Source organism: Chrysemys picta, chromosome 8, assembly GCF_011386835.1.
Source record: "Chrysemys picta bellii isolate R12L10 chromosome 8, ASM1138683v2, whole genome shotgun sequence".
Classification (NCBI taxonomy): Eukaryota; Metazoa; Chordata; order Testudines; family Emydidae; genus Chrysemys; species Chrysemys picta.
In genome coordinates, this window is record NC_088798.1 from 63,229,683 (window position 1) to 63,249,011 (window position 19,329).

The following is a 19,329-nucleotide window of genomic DNA, read 5'->3' on the forward strand; positions in this document are numbered from 1 at the left end:
TTACACTGACAGGACCACAATTGCTGCTGGAAGTGCAGCCTGGCAGTTTAAAGCTATCACTTGTTCCTCCTTCACTTTTCCCCTCAACTCCCTTCATGCCCACATTGTAACTTATTATCATCACAGTTTCTCATGTCAGAATTTCACATCCTGGGTGAAAGTATTCTTGCTGTGAGAAATCAGTGATGAGTCCCAGCTGTGCATCTTTGAGAGTGGGTTTACAGCTGTGGCATCATGAAATAGCCCCAGCTGATCAAACAGAATGCAACTTTGGATAATCAGTATCCCCAGCCAGACTCTAATAAAGCCTGGTAGATTATTAGCGGCATAATTCTAGGTCAGTGTTTTTCCTTCCAACAAAGAAAAATTAACCCCCATTCTGCTTTAAGTCCACTGCAGTCTTACCAAAATTCACTGAGAAAGGTTAGGCCCAGCAAAACAGAAATGCCTCTTAAAAATATCTATAAAATCAAAAGTTTCTGATTCAGTCTCCATCCCTTGCTACTGGCTGCAGTATGTGGCTATGGTCTAGCAGCAATGCTATTGGACTCTGGTGTGAGCTGTGTCCTAGTCCTACTTCCTTCCTAGCCTCTTCTCACCAATAGTCTTGCCACAGTCTGGAATCCTGCCTTCAGCAATGTTCTCCACCTGATGCTTCAGCGTAGCAGGAGTGAGCCAGCTTTATGTATGTTTCCACCCTGGCCATCCATTTAGCATTTCCCATAGGACTGGTTAGTGTTACCTGGTTACAATATTTGGGAGAGGATCCAGGGTCTCTTCCTGTCCTGGTATCGCCCCCATTATGGCCAGTTGTGCTGTCATCTTTCTACCGCGCCTTTCGCTTTAGCTCTCATTGATGATCCCAGCCCTAAAACAGCCTGAGTCAGAAAGGCATCTTAAAGCAAAATCCTCTTCCTTGATTACCAGCACCACTGCTGATACCCAGAACACAACTGGCTGAACTGTGACATCACTATGACTCACAGCAGTGGCTGCAAATCTCAGAAGAGTAGTGGGTAGGATGGGGAAAGCGGCACTGTGGAAGCAAGTACTGAATTTTCCATTTTCTCTCCATACCTTCCCCGTCCCAGCCAATCTATAGAACATCCATACAGCATCATTTTTGGAACACAAATCTGGTTTACGTTGTTCTGATATGTCAGGAGATATTTTTAATGAGGATGTCCTCATGGAAACTGCCTTTAACTGAGGTTTGTTCCTATCAGAATTGTTTCCAATCTACTTCTGGGGATCCCTTTGAGTTATTCTATCCTTGTCTTATATCTCTGTTAGAGATGGGCCTGTACCAAAGCTGGAATCCAGATATGAACTTCATAGCGCAGGCCCATGCTGTGGAGTATCGAGAATGTGGGGTTGGAATTGTAAGCTATAATTTTAAAAGCAAGGGGTTTCCTGGTCCTGCTTCCTGGCTAGTGCAGGGGCTCTGTAGGAAAGCATGTGATCAGAGTGAGTCCAAAAAGAGCCAGTTTGAAGCAAAGTGGCTCCTCACTGCTGTAGGGAGCAGCCTGTTTTCTATCTCATTTTGGGGTTCTGTGTTATCATTCTGAATTTTTAAAAATATAGTAGTATTACGTTGCAACCCTCCAGAAAGAGCATTTGATATTTTATCTAACTTCTCTGTGCGTATTCTGCAAACATTGCACATCCCTCCATCTATGGATTTTGTATCGCTGCCCCTCATCTTAGTATCTGAGCACCTTCCATGTAAAATCCATAGCAATAACGAAGTCTCTAGTGGACTGCATGGAGTCTCTGGCCTTTCTGCCTTTCCCAGGTAGAAACCCCACTCAGAGTAGGATTTTTATTTCAGGTTGGTTCTTAATAATGTTACTAATTTACTTTTATTTGGGATTTTTGGAGGAAATTCATGGCAGAGTTTGTTTATTTCAGTTGACTGGGGCTTGGTGGCAGAAGAGGGTGTTGGGTCTGGTATCTATTAGCAAAGTAACAAATGTATAAAGTCCCAATCCTGCAAAACAAACTGGGTGGTGTCTGTGCAGTTCTTGTTGCAGTATCAGGGCCTCAACTGATAGACCTGGAACAAGCAAATAACTGGAAATAATATTCACACAGAGTCAAGTAGTTAATACAGAAATAGATAACAGGCATAAATAGACATTTGATCTTTTAATAGCAGGATATTAAGAATAAAAACAGAACATCTAACAATATCGTAGAACATTACAGCTTTTTCACTTTTCATTATTTATTGCTTCAGATTTATAAAAATATCTATTAGCATCCATCCTCTCCTCTGGGCATGTGTCCCATTAATGAAAATGCACCATATGATATAAAGGACTACCTTTGAACACCCAGTTTATAAAGCTTTGTCAGGACAAAATGTTGTTTTGTTATCGTCATTCTCTTTAGCATGGTAAGATTTTCAGTTACCTTCTATTGCAGGGCAAAGTAAATTGTGTGTGACCACGTGTTCAAACCTAGGTTTGTTCAGTCAGTCTCAGTGATTACAAACAAGGGCTAGGATTTTTCAAAAGCAGGAGCCTAACATTAAGCTCTTAGGCAGCTAAATAAGTCTTTAAATAAGCTTCCTTTTCAGAAGTGCTGAATGCTCCAATTTCCATCGATTTCAGTAGGAACTGTGGGGTGTTCAGTGTTTTTGAAAATAGGGCCACTTTCCAGGGGCGTAAAAATGAACACAGGAGGCTAATTTTAGGCACTCATTTTAAAAAAAATGGCCAAAGCTTTAGGACTCGGAAAATGTAAAATGGTATGAAATGTGAGAAATGCAAGGGAAGGAACATTCTAAAGGTGATCCGTAACACAAATTTTGCAATCCAAGTGTATCATCATGCAGGGGCTAAAGCAGGATATTTGCCATCTTGTTTGATAGGGGCTGCAATGGCAGTGAGCCTATCTCAGCCTGACAGAGTCTAGAATAAAATGACCTCAGCTTTGCCCTCTTTGTAGCACTAGAGCCACAAGTGGTGCTAGAAACCGATAATCCTCTCCCTATGAATCAGATGATGCTGGGTTTGGATGACTACACTGCGCGAACACCAGAAACCTTACCTTGTAAGGCATGAGTAAGGAATGGTGTGCCTAGCCTCTGTTTGTCAGAGGGTGGAGATGGATGGCAGGAGAGAGCTCACTTGATCGTTACCTGTTAGGTTCACTCCCTCTGGGACACCTGGCATTGGTCATTGTTGGTAGACAGGATACTGGGCTGGATGGACCTTTGGTCTGACCCAGTATGGCCATTCTTATGTTTGGCAAGTTCTTTAACAATCATGCTGCCAGGCAACTGCTGCACTAGCGCTAGTTGCACAGACATTCTCTTGATTGTTCATGCTGCATTATATGATCCCGGCTGTTCTGTTCGTTCTGGTGTGATATCATTCAGTTCATGGTGTATATTGACGGGACAAGGACATATGAGGCTGGATGAGTGAAATCTAATGGCATGTCTACACTGGCAAAGTTACAGCACCAGCAGTTACAGCGCTGCTCAGAGAGCGCAGAAGGAAAACCGCTGTTGTGTGTTCACACTGACAGCTGCCTGCACAATAGCGTGTTCACACTTGCAGCGCTATTTGGAGCAGTGCACTCTGGGCAGCTATCCCACAGAGCATCTCTTTCTTTTTTGCCGCTAAGACTTGTGGGAAAGCGGAGGGGTTCGCAGGGCATCCTGGGTCCAGTCCCAATGTCCTGTGATGCATTGCTTCGCATCCCAGCAAACCCTGGGCTTCCATCTGCATTTGGCGCCACCTTTCAAAAGTTTGTGTACTGCGCACCCTGCCTCTTTCAGGCTGCAGGAATGGATCCCGAACTGCTGACCAGTATGCTGCTCGCTCTGACCAAAACGTCACGAGTGGCAGTGGAATTATTCCTTAAACTACAAAGTCAAGAGGAGTGTGACGTTGATCTCGCCACGTGTACTAGCTATGACACGAGATTGTTTGTGACTTTCACGGAGGTGCTGACCACAGTGGAACGCTGCTTTTGGGCTCAGGAAACAAGCACTGAGTGGTGGGATCACATCATGATGCACATCTGGGATGACGAGCCAGGGCTGCAGAACTTTCGCATGAGGAAAGCCATATTCATGGGACTGTGTGATGAGCTTGCCCCAGCCCTGCAGTGCAAAGACACAAGAATGAGAGCTGCCCTGTCATTGGAGAAGTGCGTGGTGATTGCACTGTGGAAGCTGACTACTCCAGACTGCTACCGATCGGTCACTATCCAGTTCGGAATGGGAAAGTCGACCCTTGGATTAGTGTTGATGGAAATGTGCGGCGCCATTAATCGCATCCTGCTCCAAAAGACTGTGACTCTGGGCAACGTGCGTGACATTGTGGATGGCTTTGCACAAATGGGCTTTGCTAACTGCGGAGGGGTGATAGATGGCACGCACATACCAATTCTGGCACCAGACCACCTAGCCACTGAGTACATTAATCACAAGGTGTATTTCTCAATGGTTTTACAGGCACTTGTGATCACCATGGACATTTCATGGATATTAATGCAGGCTGGTCTGGAAAGGTGCATGTCGCACGCATCTTTCAGAACACTGGTCTGTTCAAGAAGCTGCAAGCAGGAACTTTCTTCCCGGACCAGAAGATCACTATACGGGAAGTTGAAATGCCTATTGTGATCCTTGGAGTCCCCGCCTACCCCTTAATGCCATGGCTTATGAAGCCGTACATGGGGCAACTTTAGGGTTACCATCCGTCCGGGTTTCCCCGGACATGTCCAGCTTTTTCAGCCTTAAATGGCTGTCCGATAAATGGCAGGGGGGATTTCTAATGAAGTAGAAATGTCCGGGATTTCCCCTCCTGCGGAGTGCGGCGCAGCTGATTGGATGCCTGGCCTGATTGAAAGCCGCTCGCAGCCACTAGGGCCTCTAGCAGCCAGAGTCCCTCCCCCGCTCCCTCCTCCCCCACAGAGCAACGCGGAAGTGTTTAGTCCACGTGGAGCCTGCAGCTCTCCCTCTGCCGGGTGAGTGGGGGGAGCAGGGCAGGCGGCGGCGGGGGGGTTGTGTAGAGGCTGCAGGTGGGGGTATAGAGGCTGCAGGGCGAGTGGGGAGAAGGGGGCACAGAGGCTGCAGGGGCGGGGGGTGCAGAGGCTGCAGGGGCAGGGCAGGCAGGGGGGTGCAGAGGCTGCAAGGCGAGTGGGGAGCAGGGGGCACAGAGGCTGCAGGGGCGGGGGGGTGCAGAGGCTGCAGGGCGAGTGGAGAGCAGGGGGCACGAGGCTGCAGGGGCGGGGGGCGCAGAGGCTGCAGGGGCAGGGCAGGCAGGGGGGTGCAGAGGCTGCAGGGCGAGTGGGGAGCAGGGGGCACAGAGGCTGCAGGGGCGGGGTGTGTGCAAAGGCTGCAGGGTGAGGAGGAGCAGGGCAAGCAAGGGCATAGAGGCTGCAGGGCGAGTGGGGAGCAGGGAAGCACTTAGCAACCCTCAACAAAGATCAGAGCGGGAGGGAGGAGGGGGAATGCGGGGTGCTCAGAGGAGGGGGCAGAGTTGGGGCAGGGACTTTGGGGAAGGGGTTGGAATGGGGACGGAGAAGGGGTGGGGTTGGGGTGGGGCCGGGGCGGGGAAGGGGCGGAGTTGGGGCAGGGCCGGGGGCGGGACCGGGGCCCCGTGGAGTGTCCTCTTTTTTAAATGTTTGAATATGGTAACCCTAGGCAACTTGACAGCAGCAAGGAGTGGTTCAACCACAGGCTGCGCAAGTGCAGAATGACTGTTGAGTGTGCATTTGGCCGTTTAAAAGCTCACTGGCGATGCCTGTATGTGAAGCTGTACATGGCCGATGACAATATTCCTATGCTTATAGCCACGTGCTGTACACTCCATAATATTTGTGAAGGGAAGGGTGAAAGCTTCACTCAGGGCTGGACCACAGAGGCTCAGCGCCTGGAGGCTGAGTTTGAACAGCCAGAGACCAGGGCTATCAGAGGTCATCTCTGTGAAGTTTAAATGCAACATTTTAAAGAAGCAGTATTGTTTGCAAACCAGACAACACTGATTCAGTGCTTTAAAACACAGCCAGTACTCACACACCTGTCACTAACTGGCTGACCTCAGGCAAGCACACATGAGCCACAAGACCCCCAAAATGGTGAGTAGCCACAGGGGCAGGGTGAATCACTCTTCCCGGACCCTGCTGTACACTGGGAACATGGCTCTTGAGGAGAACTAGCACTGTGGGGGTGGGGGGCCTTGATAATCATTCCTGTCCCCACACTTTCCACAGAATGTGATCAATATGGAAGATATCTCGCTGCTGAGGGTGAGCAGGGAATCAAGGGAAGGTCTTCTCCAAACCTGCGGCTTCCATCCTGGCCTCTATGCAGCTCGCTTGTGTGCATCAATGATTCCCCTCCCCACCCCCATGACAGCACAGTGGCGTGGGAAAGTTACCGTTAATGGGGCAAGAAACAAAGCAGCTCTGCTGAGGAACCTGCGGCAACGGATTGCTGCCTGATTTCTGCAACCCTCCTGCCCCCAACAAATTGCTTCAGCAATTCCCAAAATCAGATCCACTTACCTCTCTGGGGCCTCCTCTCCTGTTTGCGCTTCACCAAGATCCGATTGGTGTGACTGGCTAGGCTCCTCCGGGGTAGAAAAGAGCTCCTGACTGCATGCATCTTTGGCCTCCGAACCATCCTCTGCCTGTGGGTCCCCCTCCCCCTCTTCGTCCAAGATTTCCTCCTCCTGGCTCAGTCCACTCTTGACTGGCATGTGAGCCAATGAAGTATCCACAGGGGCCTTTGTAATGGAGGTGGGGTCACCACCGAGTATCACATCCAGCTCATGGGTGCAGCACCAGAGCCACGGTTTGCCTCCCGCGCCTTGTGGTAGGCATTATGCAGCTCCTTCACTTTTACCTTCCACTGCAATGTGTCCCAGTCATAGCCCCTTTCTATCATGCATCACAAAATCTGTCCGTAGGTATCATAATTCCTACAGCTGGAGTGCAGCTGGGACTGCACAGCCTCCTCTCCCCTAATTCTGATGAGGTCCAGCAGCTTGGCATTGCTGCAAGCGGGGAATTGCCTGGTGCGTGGAGGAGGTAAGGTCACCTGGAAAGATGCACTGAGACCACTGCATGCATAACCGAGCAAAAAGGAAAGGGACTTTCAAATTTGCAAAGGAATGTATGGGGTGGGGATGACAGTTGGTCACCTGAGAGCAGGGCAGTAGAGTTCAAACCAATGAGCAGAGAGGTGAGAACAGGCATTGTGGGACACCTCCCAGAGGCCAATCGCAGCGCTGTAATCGCCACAGTATCTACACTGGCACTGTGGTGCTGTACCCCCGGCGCAGAAAGCTCTACACCTCTCACCGGGGTGCTTTTTTTAGAGTGCTACAACTGTGCAGTTTCTGTGCACTAAGTGGCTTGGCAGTGTGTACACCTCGGGAGTTACAGCACAGAAAGCTGCTTTACTGTGCAGAAACTTGCCAGTGTAGATGGAGCCTAAGACAGAGCTGGCTGCAAAGCAGAGGTGCTGGATACCAGAGGTGTATTTCAATCAACATGCTCTCTGAAGGCCTGTGTTTAAGATTTCAGGCCAGCTGGTTGTAAATAAAAACTCTGTTGAAGGTAGCTAAAAGAAAAGAGTTATGAATGGGAGAAAACAGAGCAGAGTGGGAAAGCGTGTGGGCATTATTGAAAGAAACAAGGAAGGAAAGGAGGGAGAGAATTTAAAGTGGAAGGAAATGTTATGAGGGATGTATGGAGATGGAAAAATAAAAAGATGTGCAATGGTACGAAAGAGAGACTGGGAGAAAAGCCAGAATTGAATAGTGATCTTGAATTAAGACAGGAGCTAGACAGGAATCCCTAAACTAACTACAGTTACAGATCATAGGTAAAGTGTGCTGTATGTAGCATTGATCTGTTTTCTATTTGTTATATACTGTTCCTTTAAATAGAGGGAAGTCCCCCAGCCTAATTCCTTATTTTCTTTCCTTCATCCCCACTTTTCCAGTGGAAGAAATAAAGTCAAGAGGAAGGATAAAAGGGAGAGCAAGTTGGACGGGAAATGAGCCAACCTATTTTTTTGGTTTTCAAAAACTGAAAACCAAAAATTTCTTTGGCTTTCATGTAATCAAAAGACAAAAAGCTTTCACCAAACTTTCAAACAAAATGAAATTTTTTCATCCCATTTGAAATTTTTCATTTAAAACATAGAATTTCTCAGCCAACTCTTGCTCAGACACAGTCTGCTGTAGGGGAGACTCACACATTGTGCTCTCTCATGGAGACTTTATTTTTGTTCTTTCTTGTTTTGTTGTTATTTTCATGTAAAACAAAAATCATCCTGACTGAAAGGATATGGATGCCCTTTGGGCATGATCCAAAGCCCGTTGAAGTCAATAGGAATCTTTCTGTGAACGTCAATGGCTCTTGAAGTACGAAAAAACATGGCAATAAGTGCTAGGACTGTGATTGCCTGCTGAAGATATTTTGGGATCTGATTTGCTTCAGTGCCTGACTGAATCCATTATAGTTATTTCAGGATCGTAATAAAAAATAAACGAAACCAATCCATCAGCATTGCTCTTCTCCAGAAAATCAAACTATTATAAATTTAATAGATTATTTTTTATCTTGTGGGATGGAAAAAGTCTGAGACTTATAGTCTCCACTTCTAGGATCTCTTCCTCTGTACCCATTTCTGCATGGTAAATCCAGGGTCTATCTCTCAAGGAAATAAGTCGCTGCATGTCTTTTCTATGACCCTCTTTTAAATCATCTGTCTGTATAAAAATCCTCATGGAACCTTATTAGCTAAAATAAAATAATGCCACCTGATAAGGTGACTGACTAAGCATAATAAGGGATTACACCAGGCCAGTCATCGGGGCAGAATTCTTGGTGTTCTGATGTGCAGTCTCATCTTTACTGATTGGATAGTAAACGCCGTTTAAATATTTATACTAAAAGGAAGTGAGAAAAGATGAAGCAAAATCTGATACTCTAAGGCAAGGTCTTGCCTTAATGAAGTTAATCTTGGTAGACAGATCAGGAATGTAGCTGAATGCTTTTTTGGTCAGCAATGATGGCTACATCTGAACAGGAGAAGGGTGTTTTGAATATGACGTGGTCACAGTGGTAGCCAATGGCAGCTCCAGGTGCCTCCTTGAGAAGGACCGGGATATCATACAGGAAGATCTGGATGACCTTGTAAACTGGAGTAATAGTAATAGGATGAAATGTAATAGTGAAAAGTGCAAGGTCATGCATTTGGGATTAATAACAAGAATTTTTGTTATAAATTGGGGATGCATCAGTTGGAAGTAACAGAGGAGGAGAAGGACCTCGGAGTATTGGTTGATCACAGGATGACTATGAGTCGCCAATGTGATATGGCTGTGAAAAAAGCTAATGCGGTCTTTGGATGCATCAGGCAAGGTATTTCCAGTAAAGATAAGGAGGTGTTAGTACCATTATACAAGGCACTGGTGAGACCTCATCTGGAATATTGTGTGAAGTTCTGGTCTCCATGTTTAAGAAGGATGAATTCAAACTGGAACAGGTACAGAGAAGGGCTACTAGGATTAGGGTGACCAGATGACAGAGGTCAAATATCGGGACGCGGCGGGGGCGGGGAGCAAAAAAAAAACCAAGCCGGTGGCGGAGCAAAAAAAAACCAAGCAGGCGGCGGAACAAAACAAAACAAAACAAAAAACTGCCGGAGCACAGGAAAAACTGATAAACACCGGCAGCTCCACGCCCCGCCCCCACCAACTTGCCTCTGCTCCATCTCCACCTCCCCCCTCCGGGAGGGAGGGTGGCAGCACGCAGAGCCCCCCCCCACCAGAGGGACCTGCCAGGGGGTCCGGTGAGTCCCAGCCAGTGCTAGCCTTACCTGGAGCAGCTCCCAGGAAGCATCCAGCAGGCAGGTCCCGTCCCTCTGACTCCTAAGATCGCATGGGTCGGTTCGAGGGGGGCGGGGGCAGGGGCGGGGGGCTCGCTGCCGGCGCCTACAAGCCCCGCCCCTGCAGCACACAGTGGAGACCTACTCGCCATCTCTGTACGTGCTTGGGGAGTGGGCTGCAGCATTCTGCAGGCTCCTGCCGGCCAGCGGGCGAGCACCAGGAGTTCAGCTGCGCTGCCCCAGGCCCAGGAAGAAGAGGTGAGTGGCGCTGGCAGCGCCGGCTTGCGTCCTCCACCAGACGGTCTCCCGATATCGGGACAAAGTGCATCCCGACCGATGTAAGATCGGGACGCGGGACAAGTCCCCTAAAATCAGGACTGTCCCGATAAAATCGGGACGTCTGGTCACCCTAACTAGGATGAACCGAGGAATGGAAAACCTATCCTATGAGCGGAGACTCAGAGAGCTTGGCTTGTTTAGCCTAACCAAAAGAAGGCTGAGGGGATATATGATTGCTCTTTATAAATATATCAGAGGGATAAGTATCAGGGAGGGAGAGGAATTATTTAAGCTCAATACCAATGTGGACACAAGAACCAATGGATATAAACTGGACATTAGCAAGTTTAGACTTGAAATTAGATGAAGGTTTCTAACCATTAGAGGAGTGAAGTTCTGGAACAGTCTTCCAAGGGGAGTAGTGGGGGCAAAAGTTATATCTGGCTTCAAGACTAATCTTGATAAGTTTATGGAGGGGATGGTATGATGGGATAGCCTAATTTTGGCAATTAATTAATCTTTGATTATTAGCAGGTAAATATGCCCAATGACCTGTGATGGGATGTTAGATGGGGTGGGATCTGAGTTACTACAGAGAATTCTTTCCTGGGTGCTGGCTGGTGAGTCTTGCCCCCATGCTTAGGGTTTAGCTGATCGCCATATTTGGGGTCGGGAAGGAATTTTCCTCCAGGGCAGATTGGCAGAGGCCCTAGAGGTTTTTCACCTTCCTCTGCATCGTGGGGCACGGGTCACTTGCTGGAAGATTCTCTGCACCTTGAGGTCTTTAGACCACGATTTGAGGACTTCAATAACTCAGACATAGGTTAGGGGTTTGTTACAGGAGTGGGTGGGTGAGATTCTGTGGCCTGCATTGTGCAGGAGGTCAGACTAGATGATCATAATGGTCCCTTCTGACTTTAAAGTCTATGAGTCTATGAACCAATACTCAGAAGTGGAGTTTCACTCCATAAAACCCACAGAGGAGTTTCTATGGGAGCAGGACTTGAACTACATTATGGGGCCAATTCATCACTGGCCTGAGAAAGCATACCCCCATTAACATCCATGGAATTGCTACCCACTTACACCAGAATTTTAGCAGTAGCTTATCAATTCACACTTAAAAAGAGAGGTTAAAGAAGTGAAAAGAAACAGAGTTCTCATATCCTGAAGCAGAATTTTGTTCTCAATAGTGACTATAACAAAATAGCATCTTTTTCTTCAGCAAATCTGTCCCCCCTGTGTATTTGGAGTCAGTTCTGCTCACTTTAATGACAACAGTTCTGACCTGTTAGTCCAGCAAAGCCAACATTGCTAGTGGTGTGTGAGCTGGATTCTCTTCCTTCTTGTGCCTCACCAGGAAAATTATTTATTCAATTCTAACCCATTATGGCTGTAAATTACTCACTGATGGCCGTAAGACTGCCATGAGGTGTCGGGGAAGGCAGAGTTTGGTCTGTGGGATCTTGATTGCTAGCAACAATATGGGTGAAAGAGTCTGACAAGACTAACTTTCAAAACCCAGGCTGAGTTTTCAGGGTTGGCAGTTAGGAAGAATATCTGTGTCCTTATAAACTGAGCAATGTTGATAGGAAGAAGCTCCATGTCTGCTTGAAAGCTTGTCTCGCTCATCAACAGAAACTGGGGCAATAAAAGATACTATCTCATCCACCTTGTCTCTCCAATGTTGATAAAGGCAGCATTGAGAAACAATAAACAGATAACTATACAAAGCCCTTTTTACAGATTCACTTTTGAGGGTAGAACTAAACTTTAAGAAGGAATTATTATACTGTGAGAAACTCCCAGACATAGCAGACTTTGGGCCCAAGTCTCCTCTTGCTTATCCAGAGTAATTCCCCTGAAGTCAATGGTGGTACACTGGTATAAAGCCAGTGTGATGAGAGAAGACCACAGATCTTTTAAATAAAAGTCCTTTCCCTTAAGAGAGGTTCCCATAAGCAGTGGGTTGTTTATTTTCAATATGTTCTCTGGACAGTGCAATAAAATGCATGCATCTCATTTGTGTTAGTTTTCTCACTTGGAACAACATGCCATGCAATATATTTTTGTTATCCAAAGAGCAAAAATGTACTTTCTAGATTAATTTTATATTAGATTAAGGGAAACATAGAAATATCAAATATAAAATGAAATGGCTATGAGAGTCTCTCTTATTCTGTAACATCATCTCACAGCCCTGGGACTTAATAGACTAGGAGGTAGACTTCATGGGCCACTTTCTTCAATGGACTCAGTATTTCACCTCATATCTAAAGAGGCAGTATGCAGAAAACAGATGCATAGCCACAAAGGCCATGACATTTCATGGCCCTGAACCTGCAAAAGTTAAGCATGTGTGTGTTTGCAGGAATGGGGTCTGTTCCCGTTACCCAAACCTAAGACTGATCATAAAATGGGATCTCCTTTCCACAAAAAATTTCAAATGAAGTGAACATTTTTTTTTATTAAAATCCTTTCTCTCTCCCCCCCCCCCCCCCCCCCCCCCCCCCGCATTTTCTGAATTATTGAAGAAATAATTTAAAATCAAACATTTCCTTTTAAAAAGGAAGAAACAGAGAGAGTAAGGTTGGGAAGACCTCCCAAACTAAAATGAGGGTGTTTTGATTTCACTCGATTTTAATCTAACCACAATTGTTTGTTGTTTCAGATTCTTTCAAAATGAAATTTTTACTTTTGAATAATTTAATTTAAAAAAATCAGAAAATTTAGAATATGAATTTTTTTCACAGAAATGTTCATGTTATTCAAAGGGACATTCTTCATAAAAAAAAAACCACGAAAATTCTTCATTGAGCCTTGCCTAATGCCAGACCTGTTCATTTGGGGCTTACGTCTGTTCTCAATGCAGTCAATGGCAATCTTGCCTTTTATTCCCATCTCTTAGCAATGGCGCATTAGAAACCTAGCAGAAAAAGGCACAATGAGATCCAGTGGTTGGAAACATCAGCTAGACCAATTCAGACTAATTACTGGAACAACTCACCTTGGGATGTGGTGGATTCTCCACCTCTTGTAGTCTTTAAACCAGGTCTGGATCTCTTTCTAAAAGAGATGCTTTAGCTAAAATCATAGAATCATAGAATCATAGAATATCAGAGTTGGAAGGGACCTCAAGAGGTCATCTAGTCCAACCCCCTGCTCAAAGCAGGACCAATTCCCAGCTAAATCATCCCAGCCAGGGCTTTGTCAAGCCGGGCCTTAAAAACCTCCAAGGAAGGAGACTCCACCACCTCCCTAGGTAACGCATTCCAGTGTTTCACCACCCTCCTAGTGAAATAGTTTTTCCTGATATCCAACCTGGACTTCCCCCACCGCAACTTGAGACCATTGCTCCTTGTTCTGTCATCTGCCACCACTGAGAACAGCCGAGCTCCATCCTCTTTGGAACCCCCCTTCAGGTAGTTGAAGGCTGCTATCAAATCCCCCCTCATTCTTCTCTTCTGGAGACTAAACAATCCCAGTTCTCTCAGCCTCTCCTCATAAGTCATATGCTCCAGACCCCTAATCATTTTTGTTGCCCTCCGCTGGACTCTTTCCAATTTTTCCACATCCTTCTTGTAGTGTGGGGCCCAAAACTGGACACAGTATTCCAGATGAGGCCTCACCAATGTCGAATAATTGTCGAAAAACAGTAGTTATGGACATGATGGACAGTTACTGGGTGAGGTTCTCTGTCCTGGATTACTCAGGAGGTCAGACTAGATAATAACAATGGTCCCTTCTGGTTTTACAATCTCTGACTCTGTGAAGAAATCTGAGACAAGAGTGAGGAGGACGAGGGTACCACAAACACCTGTCATGCTTTTATTCTTTTGTTGCTCTGTTCTGGCCAGTCCAATGGTGAGCATATAATGGTGATGAGGGCATAATGATGATGGGAAGGACAAGTGTAGCAGAGATGGTGACCAGGATGAAGGTGGGGTTGTTGACCACAAGATTGGTGCTGGTGAGGATAAGAAAGGTGCTTAGGAGGAAGCAGAATGTGGAGATGGTAAGAATGAGGATATTGGCCATGAGGCAGTGACAGGGAAGGCTGAGTACAATGGTGATGAAGGCAATAGTGAGCAGGAGGATGCAGCTGAAGAAATGTGGTGGTGAAGATAATGGCGGGGATGAAGCAAAAGGAATCACACATAGTATATTTCTTCACTGTTCCAGGGGTGTTTTTCTGGGATTGAGGCCCAGATTCTCCTGTTCCTTACACCAAGTGAAGCCAGTGAAGATAGATCTACCAGTGTCAGTGAGAGAGGAATCACTGATCTTACCCATACCACCTCAGGCAAATGCTTGGACCTGAAAGTTCAGCTCTTGCCGTGACCATTCCTCATGTGCTTCCATGTTATAATAACAAAAATTATACTGCTCCATGGAGTTGTGTGTTGAAAAAATGATCCTAATTTTTTCCCCTAATTCAGTTACCATCTATGAATTGTTTAGGTACTTCCCCTCTTTTAGCCTTTCCTGTTTAATTTTAGCTGCTACATATGCATCCTGTTTGATACATGTTCTCCTCCTAGACATATATATGTATAGACATAGACATAGATGTGCACACACTAGCTCATCTTCCGCACTAATGGGCACACCAGCCACATGCGCAACTGTGTGCCTGTCTTCACACACCAGTGAACATTAGACAGCTACCTGCACACATGGTACCCCATACACTTCCACATTAAAGCGCACATGAACTAAAGTTGGAGTTTGATTTGACGAAGGCCTTTTCATCTATATAGCACTTCTCATCCTTGGAGCTCAAATTTTAGAGGCAACATACAAACTCTGTCCTTCCCTCACCCAGTTCAGCCTAAGTAGTTCAATTTCCCAAGGTTCTCAGAGACAGATCAATTGCCTTTCAAGGAGATGAGTTGTTGGCTTTTCAGGACGGAAGAAGGAAAGACCTGGAAGGTTGTCAGGTGCATTCTAGAAGAGCCAATCCAGAAATGTTTACTACAGCATCTCTTCTTGAATTTTTCTTTTGCATATTATGCTGTCTCATTGCCAATCTCAAAGGCCACTGAAATAAAAAGCATTGCTCATAAAAAGACATTGGGACTAGTCAATGTCAAAGGGAGAAAACAGACTCAAAAACATAATAACTGAATCAGTGACGTTACCAAATTAAACACATTTAAGAGTTTTTTTAATGAAAAAGTGGGGGATGTCTTATTAGGAACCATAACAGCTTTCCTTTCCAGTAAGCACATTTTTAATGTTATCATTTTGTAATAGGGAAAAAAACCCTAAATTAAAAGTTTGCCTCATACAAATGTCACTTGCTAGCTTTCTTGCTAATCCAGAGGAAATATTATCCTAGTAATCCCCAAGGCCCAATGTCTAGGTGTTGGATAAATGATAAACTTACATGAAGCTTTTTTAGTGAGATATAGTTCTCTGGAGACAGCTGGGGATTTAATTTTTCAAGGCTTAGTACGACCTAACCCTTTAAAAATAAGATTTAAGTGTCCCTTGTCAGGTCACTTAAGAGTTTCTTTTTCTTCTTTTTTATTTGCTACTTGCCCAGACTCCTAATCCCCAGCCTCTGGAGGAAGCCTTTAGCCATCTCAAACTTCTCATGTCTTGATTATGTTACAGTTCCGGAGGACTCTCTGCGCAGATGCTACTTTTTAACAGCCTTAGTCCTGGAATGGGATGGAATGCAGTTACTCAAAGCAAATTATTTCCAATATTGTTCTTTTAGATTCTACTTTCAGTTTTGAACTAAGGTGTTTTTCCAGATTGTGAGTTGTTCCTCTGCATGTGAGCCGTATTTCACAGGAAGTGGTATCTGGATTCCTTGGAATCCATGTTCCCATGTGTTATGCTGTCCATGGGTTGGTCTTCTTGCCCCTTGCTACATAGTTTTACAGACACTGACTGAATGTTCCAAGATGTGCATAGGATTTAACCGCAGAATTCCTGATGTCACTAAATCCCACACAACTCATAGAAGATGTAGGCATGAAGAATGTCCAAGCAAGGGATCTCCTAGGCATGCAGTACCAGTTCATCTGCTATGTATAGTGGGTATTATAGTAAGGACACTACTACTGTGATAGTAGTGGCACAGCCTGGGAACACTGACCTGTTGCCCAGGTGCCTGTCTGTAGTGGCTCCCCACTTTTACAAGACTGATTCTTCTCAGTTTCATGCAAACATAGATGTTAAAGAAGGAAAAGACCTCTCAGATTAACTCATTGGGATTGTTCCCCACAACTGGTTTTTCCAATCTAGTTTTAAATGTCCATAGTAAAAGGGTATTCACCCTTGCCCTTACATACCACACTGCAGTATTATGTGCTTTTGAAAATCATACCATGACTTCAATGGGACTTCAGCATCTGCTTAAAATTAAGCAGATGCTTAAGGGTGTTGCTGAATAGGGATGGACTTAAAGTTAGGCATGGGCTTAATGCCTTGCCAATTTGGGGACCATAGAAGAATAGAAATCAAGTTTTATGCCAAAAACACCTCTCTACCTATATTGATCTCTATCCATGAACACCTTTGTGTTTGGGGGTAAGATATGCAAAGCATGATGGGTAGCCTGCTATTCACTAAATTCTTCTTTCCTAGAAGAAATGCTTTCAAAGGAAACTAATAAATAACCCATCCCTTACTGTACATGGAGACACATATCACAGTGCTAGACCTGAAAACCTTCCAGACTCCATCAATGAAGCCACCACATAGAGGGGATGAAGCGTGGGGGTGCAGTGAGTGAGGGATTCTCCCTAGGACTCAATGGAAACCAGATGTTGTGGGCAGAGGTAGCATGCTTCTTATCAAGAGCTACGCTGCAATTTCACATGGAAAGCCCTAACCAGAACCAAACAAACGACTCATCATTGCCAAGGCACTGACTTATCTTCCCCAAATATTTAATAATGAGCTCTTCAATCTAGCAGAGCAAGGTATAACATGCTCTAGTGACTGGAAGCTGAAGCTAGACAAATTCAAACTGGAAATAAAGCGTAATTTTTTACAAGTGAGTAATTAACCTTGGAACAATTTACCAAGGGTCGTGGTGGATTCTTCATCACTGGCAATTTTTAAATCCAGATTTGATGTTTTTCTAAAAGATCTGCTCTAGGAATTAATTGGGGGATGGTCTCTGGCCTGTGTGATACAGGAGGTCAGACTAGATGATCACAATGGTCCCTTCTAGTCTTTGAATTTATGAAAAGCTGTCATGTGTAGTATGGTAGTGCCTATAGACCTCAGCCAAGATCAGGGCCCAATTGTATTTGATGTCGTTCAAACATAGTCAGGGACAGCACCTACCCAAAAGAGCCTCCGACAATCAACTTCCTTTCTGAAATACAAACCAAAAAGGATGCGTGGTAGGTGCAGCTCTGGTGACGGGCAATAGCAATAACCTCAGCATATGACTGCGTTCATTTTTCACAGTTACAAGCTCAGACACTGTCAAATAATATTACCAGTGACTCATGGGTCAAATATTCCCTCTTCTTCTGGAAGTTGCTGGCGCCACTTTGCCCAGCTGTGTATGAGCCTTATGCTCACTAGAACCAATACCCCCCTACACTGCAGTGCAGTCGTACTCTGAATAAGGCTGCTGGGAGAATTATCAGTCAACTTTCTTCCAACGGAAAAATGAGGTTTTCGACAAAAGTAAGATTTTCATGGGATGTGTCCACTTTCCTGAAAATTTTTTGACAGTTTGTTGGAAAACCAACGCTTAAAAAAATTCAGCCCAAAACTGATTTTTTTGGGTAGTTTCCAACCTTTTCTTTCAGATTTTGGCAAAACCCCAAAATTTTCCAATTTTTTTTAAACCAAAAGGCAAAATTTTCCATGGCAAAACATTCCCATTTTCTAAGCAGGACAACTCCTGACACCATGAGCTGGGCTTTGGGGGGGAGAGGGATAAGGATGTCAACAGAGCCTGTTTTAAAATAAGGAGACTGCTAGAATAATCTGGACTAGCTTTCCATCAATGCACATCAAGAATATTGTAGGCAGAGTGCAATTATGTAAAGGAGAGGGCCCCAGAAATTAACCATTTATACCCTGTGTGGCACAGAGTTACCCCACATGCTTCTCTTTATCATCTATTTTTACATAATGGTTACAAATGTGGGCATATGGGGGCGCCTTTGTGGATCAAAAAGGTTACATGCAGCATCATCAAGCCATAAAAATGTCAGGTTGGAAGGAATCTTTAGAGGTCATCAAGTCCAGCCTCTTGCATTGAGGCAGGACCAAATAAATCTAGACCATCCCTGACAGGTGATTATTCAACCTGTTCTTAAAATCCTCCAATGATGGGGATTCCACAACCTCTCTTGGAAGCCTGTTCTAGAGCTTAACTACCCTAATAGTTAGAAAGCTTTTCCTAATATCTAGCCTAAATTTTCTTTGCTGCAAATTAAGCCCATGACTTCTTATCCTACCTTCACTGGACATGGAGAACAATTGATCCCCATTCTCTTTATAGCAGCCCTTAACACATTTGAAGACTGTTATCAGGTCCCCCCATAGTCTTATTTTCTCAAGACTAACCATGCCCAAACTAAACATGAATTGTGCAGGTGTGTGTAGGTAAATCCATAGTAGGTAGGTATTTAATATTGTGAGGGTACACTGTGGAGGTGTACTGCATGGGAACTGCATGGGATCTTGTAAGGACTCAACTGATCTCTTGGTTTAATCCTGTTACTCTTAGGTAGAGATGAGCTGCCAGAATTTTAACCAGAAACTTTCCCCAGTGACTTCCCCACCTTAATCTGTAATAACCTACCGGTTCCAGGATGGCATAGACTCACTGAGAGGAGAAAGATGTTGGGATAAACTCATTTGTTTTCCCATTTAAACACAAACATGTTTTTTATTGTACACTCTTCAGGGCATGGATTGTCATTTATTTATGATGGTACAGTGCCTACCACAATGGGACCAGCAGCTGGTAGAGGCCACTAGGTGTACTGATACTAGCCAAAACTAGAACAGAGGCAGCACCACTAGGCCAAAGTTATAGTTGATTGCACAATGTTTCGATTTTGTTCCTGAAAAAAATATGTGGAGAATCTTGCTGGTGTAGCAGCTGGCTGCTCTAATAGCACAATCTCACTTACTCACTGCCGTCAGTTCTCTCTGTCAACCAGGTCCATTTCTAATCTTGGGCAGCAACAGCTGGAACA

The 19,329-nt window shown here is 45.0% G+C and overlaps 1 long non-coding RNA gene across 1 annotated transcript; it reads left to right on the forward strand.

Moving 5' to 3' along the window:
- Positions 1-4,913: 4,913 nt before the first annotated feature.
- On the forward strand, positions 4,914-8,573 carry LOC135973098 (uncharacterized). Its single transcript, XR_010589798.1, has 2 exons — positions 4,914-4,983; positions 6,232-8,573. It is a non-coding gene; the product is annotated as an uncharacterized LOC135973098 (long non-coding RNA).
- The last annotated feature ends 10,756 nt before the right edge of the window (positions 8,574-19,329 follow it).